Here is a 6722-nt window from a genome sequence, read left to right as displayed (position 1 = left end):
TCGACTGGCCTAAACACCTCCGTCTTATCTTCCTTCACCCGATTTCCTATTATCCGACCTCCACACCAACCGACCTAAAACACCTACTGTTATCTTTCCCTTTGTCCGACATCCATTTGTCCGACTTTCGTATCAACCGATTACCTAGTCGAAGATCCTCTTGAAGAAGCCTATTCTTAAAAACACCATGATCGTTGGGCCTACACCCAACTGACAGGCCCATCAAATCATACACCAAGCCATGATCCAATTTACAAGCCCATTCTCGAAAACCCTACACATTGGTTTTCCTCGCTCAACAACTTGCCTCTTCCCGACTCCTAAGCGTCACTTCTTAGATTGCGTGAGATGTGACGTTTAGGGGTTTGTAGCATGTTACAGTGCTATCATTACACTGTTTTATGTCACATCGTGGGGTTTATGTAAAACTCTTCTCTAACCCTTTCATATTCATGCACTCGGAATCCTAAAATCCTTTTCTTCCCTCTATAGCAACATCCTCCAAAACCTCTTCTCTTTCATTTTATGCACATCTTTCACAATGGCCAATCAATACGTTCCTGCTTTACCTTTCGACGGGACTGACCCATCGGTCCCTTTTGTGGCTTCAAGAGTTCTCACCCCTACCATTCCCCCCTACTGCACCGCTGCCGAAGATTCCGATCGTATGAAATCCGTTGTTTCTCAAGTGTCTCCAATAACCATTAATGGTGCTGCCTTCAAGCCAGAACGACTTCTTGACAACATCGGGACTCACCTCACCGACCCTAAAGATGCCTACCGTAAGTGGCATGCGAGATTGCGCCCTCACTATCAAGAACAATGGAGGAGGCAAGGCATCGATAAGGCCATCCTCCTATCAACCCATCCTCTCCATCTCCACGACAAGGCCCTGTTGGCAATGGCAGGCTTCTGGCATGCACAGATGGGAGTTTTCTTTCTCCCTTCTGGTCCTATTGGCCCGACCCTCATGGACGTGGCTCTCATCGCCCACTTACCCATAGTGGGCGACGATCCTGTCCTGGTCTCCTTTGAGGGTCGGGAGCCTTCGCCCGACCACGCTGGTTGGGCCCTCTCCAGACTTGCCGAGAAGGAGAGAGGTTGGACTAGCTTCGTCACCAAGTTCTTAGGCGAGGAAGGCACCCCTGTCTCCGAGTTGGAACACACAGCTTTCTTTCCTTTTTGGCTATGCAGGTACACTTTCTTTTCCTTATACTTTGCCATATAAACTTCAAAGTTGGATATTTAGTTAAGTTCTTTTCTTCTTCACAGATATATAATTCTTTCTCCCTCCAAGCTCGTTCTTTCTTCCCAGGTCGATCTGGCCATTCATCAGGCCCGTGGCCAATTTTTTTCTTTAGGAACCTTATTCTTAGCTAACCTTTTTGAGGGTTTATCCCGAGTGAGTACCCGTCTGACCGACACCAAAAAGGCGGACATGGCTGCTTCGGTACCATTTTGGTTCCTGGAGCTGTGGCTTCGCCTATACTTCCCGAACGCATTCTTTGGCCGACTGCCTATTACTCTGAACCCTCAAAGGTCGATAGGTTTTGCCTTAGCCAAATTAACTTCTAGCTCCTCTAATCTCCATCCGTCCAACCTCGTCATCACCCAAATTTTGACCGAGGACCGTAGCAACTCTCGTTATTATATTTATGAAACTCTTGCCCAATATGCCACCGACCTTTTTTGGCTTTATCCCGACACTCCGTATCCCCGCTCCTATCCCAATCCTCTTCCCCATCCGACCTATCCTTTCTCATGGGATTCTGCTTTGAAACCATGATCTCGATTTTCAAGTAAGAGGTCGGACAAGAAAAACTACAGATTTTTTTATACTTTTAACTATCAACCCCAATTTCTGGCCCGACAGTTCGGTTGCTGTCAGGGCCTACCGGGACCACTGGCCCGACCTCACCTTATACCTCAAAGTCCAAAAGGGCTGGTGATCCCCGAGCTCAAACCACCTTACCTTTCCCAACTCACCGACTATATTACCTCTAATTCTCACTTACCTTTCCGCCTTAAACCTTCGGCAGCTGAGGCTTTCCCGACCTGGTGGTCAGCCACTTGGTCTCTTATTGCTCCCCCAACTGACCAGTTGGTTGGAAAACTCATTCCGCCCCCAGCATTGGCGCTGGGTTCTCCTCGACTAGCCTCTGCTCCTAGAAGGAAGAGGCCGACTCCTGCCGAAGGCGGGTTTAGAGCAAAAAACAAGAAGCAGAAGGCCGCCCCTGTCATCGACAGGCAAGCAGTCGAGGAATACCTAGCGTCTTTGCCAGTGGACATGAGCGGACTACCGAAATATTTGAGAGAGCAATTCGGTAGGTTCTTTTCCCTTCAAGTTTGTTTTTTTAATGCATGCCCTTTTTCATTTTAACATTTCTTTTTTGCTGCCACCGACCACTGCCCCGATTGTCTCTCAGCCAACCACTACTCTAGTTTCTCCTCGGCCAACTGCAGCCCCGACTGCCAGTCAACCAGCCGACCTACCCATCACACAACTGACCACTCAACCGGTCGGTCCACCAGAAGACCCTCCGACCGCTGGGCGACCGACCACTACACTACCGACCCCTCTGCCGGTTGAGGTAAATTAATTTCTAATACCTCTAAGAAAATAATTATTCAACTTCACCATTAATTTCAATTTTTCTATCTATATAGGTCAACCCAAGTACTTCATCGGTTGCTCCTCAACCGACCCCCATTGTCGCAGAGGGGGAACCGCCGATGATCCGCCGGCCTGAGGAACCGGCGGGGAGGCAAACTTCTCCTCCAGTCTCGCCTTCACCAACCCCTCATCCGCCACAAGTAACTTCAAAAGTATTCCACATGATTCTTTCTTATAAATCTCTAACTCATTTACCATTACTCTCAACTAGGAACCTGAAGTGGTCGTGGTGGTGCCCGGCCAAATTGCTGCTCTGCCCGACCAAGCCGGGGCACCGCCCGACCGACTCACTGCTGCCTTTGCAACCAGCCGCCCAGCCCGTGGGCGAGGTACCTCTTGCAGCTTCCCAACTAGTCCAACCGATCCCACCACCTCACGACATCGAGGAGATCTCTTCCTCGAGGTTGGGCGAAGCTTCAGTAAATTTTAACCCAAGGGGTTCGGTTAGTATTCCTTCACCTCTACCATCTGATTCTCTTTTTTTCCCTTAACTAACATTTCCTTTCAGGGTATGGAACCGATCGCTGCCCATCCTCTGCAACCAGAAGATGAGTCGGTCATCGGTCCGACGACTCGCCAAGGTCCTCCTATGGCGTTTTAGATTATGGCTCCTTCCGAGGCAACAGCCGTCTTCAATCAAGTCAATTTCAACCTTATATCTGATTTTTTAATAAGTTCATAACTGTTCCTTCGTACTTTAACACTTCTTCGTTTCAAGCTGCCCAAGAGATGAGCGTGCTGGCCCGAATAACTCTCCCGACTCCTGCCCGACCTATCATAGCACGCTGTGCTGACTTGTCTTTCGCCTACTTGAGTCCAGCCGACCTTGAGTCTCTAGTTCAGGTCGCGATAGACTTGTTGGTGCAGCATCCAGTGGAGTCGGGAGCTACTCCCATCCTCGATCGGATGATGGAGAGGATCACAGAGCTCCAGGCCGAACTACCTCTAATCCGACCTCCGTCATCCAAGGCCACGTCATCTCAACTGACCGTTGATCCTGCTAGCCTTGAAGTATCCTTGAAAAAGGTCAACGAAGACCTTGATCTTGCCAAGGCTACGCTGGATGAACTCCAACAAGCGCGACAAACACTGGCGACTGAGATCTCCCAAAAAACGGAAGAGCTCAGACGCCTTCAACAACAGTTGGAGTCCCTGGATGACAGCATCCAGAAAAGAGGTCGCCTGGTGGAGGAACATCGCCAAACACAAACGAGTCTCTACAATCAACTTCAATCGAGCATACGAATGAGACTCGTTAGAGGACACCAGGAGGCCTACGAGCGTCTTCGGGCAACCCGGTCGGAGCTAAAGTGGGCTGACCTCCGAGCTATCCTTCGGGCCCTTCTCTCTCCCTAACTTTGTTGTAACATGTATATAACTTCCAGACTTGGTCTATATATATATATCCTACTTTTCAGAACATAGATCCATATTTTTTGCATCTTAGCTAAGTTAGAAACTGAACACTGCAATATATATATATAACTTATACTTCTCCACCTTGAATGTCACCAACACAAATTGACACTTACACCCAAATGGTTTCTCCATGCATTTGTGCCCCTGCCAAAAATTGGGAGAGTTCCTTACAACCATTCCTTGTGGGAAAACACCCCATAGGCCATCATGTCAATGACCTGATACAGGTGCTGAAATAACTTGACTTTAAATTTAAGTTCTCTGGCAGAGGTAGGAAGATCGTACATCATACGATTCGCCTAATGGAGCGTGTGTCCACCAGCTATGAACCCCTCACTGACATTCTTACCCGCATATCTAACCTGGACCATCATATGGATATGATAAACCATCATGTTATGGCCATTCTCCCTGACCTTAGCTGGAACAACATCTTCTGCCAGCAAAGATCAACACCTCCAAATTGCGTGTACTTGCTGAGCGAGAGTTTCATTCTTTACAAGATATGAAAGTTCGCACCGAACAAGACCTTCAAGAAATGCAAGATCAATGGGATCGCTATCGTCCGGACTTAGAAGATCTTCTGGACGAGGAACCTGAAATGGTTTATGCGAATTGGGATGAAGTTTCTGAACCAGAAGATGGTCATGTTTGTGTCACCCTTTCGGATGATGAATTAAAACCCCTTCCTATGGGTTCGAACCCTTAAAGGGTTCTTAGGTCTCTTGTAATAAAAATTAATGACAATGTTCTAAAAAGACAGGAAAATACCTTTTCAAATACTTAGCATTAATATTCTCATATACCAATTTTCCTTCCCGATTCACAATAATAAAAGCTTCATTTCCAATTACTTTGTGAATGATGAAATGACCTTCCCAATTGGGAGACCATTTGCCTAACTGATCCATTTTCTTATATGTAGGCAGAATTGTTTTCCATACCAAATCTTCTTCTGTAAAACTCTTACGAGATATTCTTTTTCCATAATATTTAGCTCTTATCTCATTTTGTCTAACCACTCGATCCAGAGCGTTCAATCGATCGGTGTCTACTTCCTCTAATTGTCGCCACATCCCTTGTACATACGCTTCATTATTATTCACCGTTTTACTAATCACTATGGGTGAAGATACAACAAATTCGGCAGGAAGTACAACATCTTGCCCGAACGTTAATTGGTAAGGAGAAAATCCAGTAGAAATATTCCTACTATTTTGATGGGCCCACAATGCCTGCGGCAGCAATGTATTCCATTTTCTTGGATTTCCCTCCACCATTTTCCGGATGATGCCAATGACGATTTTATTTGCCGCTTCGGCCAATCCATTAGCCTGTGGGTAGTAAGGCGAAGAATGATGCAATTTGATGTTGAACTCGGCCAAAAACTTGATAAACTTTTTCCCGGTAAACATCAAACCCTGATCGGTTGTAAAAGTGTGAGGGATTCCAAATCGATAAATGATGTGATTACGTACGAACTCAATCACTTCTTTCTGTGCCGCATTCTTCAAAGGAATTGCCTCTACCCATTTGGTGAAATAACCAGCTGCTACCAAGATGAACAAATTTTGCTTCGATGAAGCCGGATGAATTTTCCCTATCACATCCAATGCCCAGACCTTGAACGGCAACGGTTTGATTATCGCCTAGAGTTCCACTGTTGGCAGATGGTTTAACGGGCCATACCTATGGCACTCCTGACATCCTTTAGCAAATTTGATACAATCATCAAATATTTTTGGCCAATAGAACCCCAGACGATGAATAGCCCATCGCATGTTCAATCATGCTCGGTGTGCTCCACAAATTCCACCATGAACTTCTTCCATCACTTTGATGGATTCTTTTGGTCTCAAACACCTTAATAATACTCCTTCAAAGGTTCTCTTATACAAAACTCCTTCGATAAGTTGAAAGCGTAATGCTTTCAATCGAATAACCACAGGAGTTGCAGAATTTGGTGCTTCCAGATAGACCATAATTTCTTTTCTCCAATCGGTAATCGTATCAATATTGCCAACAACTATTTGTTGACATGCATTCTGAGCCAAATTATCTGCTTGTCGATTCTCTGTTCTCAGTACATGCTCAATAACCACCTCCGCAATTCTATATAACAAGCGATATACCAAATCTCGATATTGACGTAAATGAGGATAATTACAAGCGTACCGTCTTAATACTTGATTGATAACCAATTGAGAATCCCCACAAATCATAACCGCATGTGCACCTTTGGCCACGAGTGCCTCCAGACCCAAAATTAATGCTTCATATTCTGCAGAGTTATGAGTCATCTCCTCCATTTGAAGTTGCAGACTGATCTTCCGGGCTCCTGGTCCCTCCAATATAACTCTTGCTCCTGAACTTTCTTTTGAACGAGAACCATCAAAAAATATTTTCCAGGGACTAGTGCCTATATAGGGTACGATTTTATTTTTTGTTGGTTCGTCATTCGTAAATTCAGGCAATAGATCGGCCACTACCTGCCCTTTTATTGCCTTGATAGGCCGATGTCGCAGTGCAAAGGGAGCCAATCTTATCGTCCATTTCATTAATCTTCCCTGCATGGTTGGTTTGTGCAGAATTAATCTGATCAGATCCATTTTGGAAACCACCTCGGTTT

Source organism: Andrographis paniculata, unplaced genomic scaffold, assembly GCF_009805555.1.
Source record: "Andrographis paniculata isolate CXL003 unplaced genomic scaffold, ASM980555v1 Contig22END, whole genome shotgun sequence".
Lineage (NCBI taxonomy): Eukaryota > Viridiplantae > Streptophyta > Magnoliopsida > Lamiales > Acanthaceae > Andrographis > Andrographis paniculata.
The sequence above is the reverse complement of the archived record's forward strand: the minus strand, read 5'-3'. Positions refer to the sequence as shown.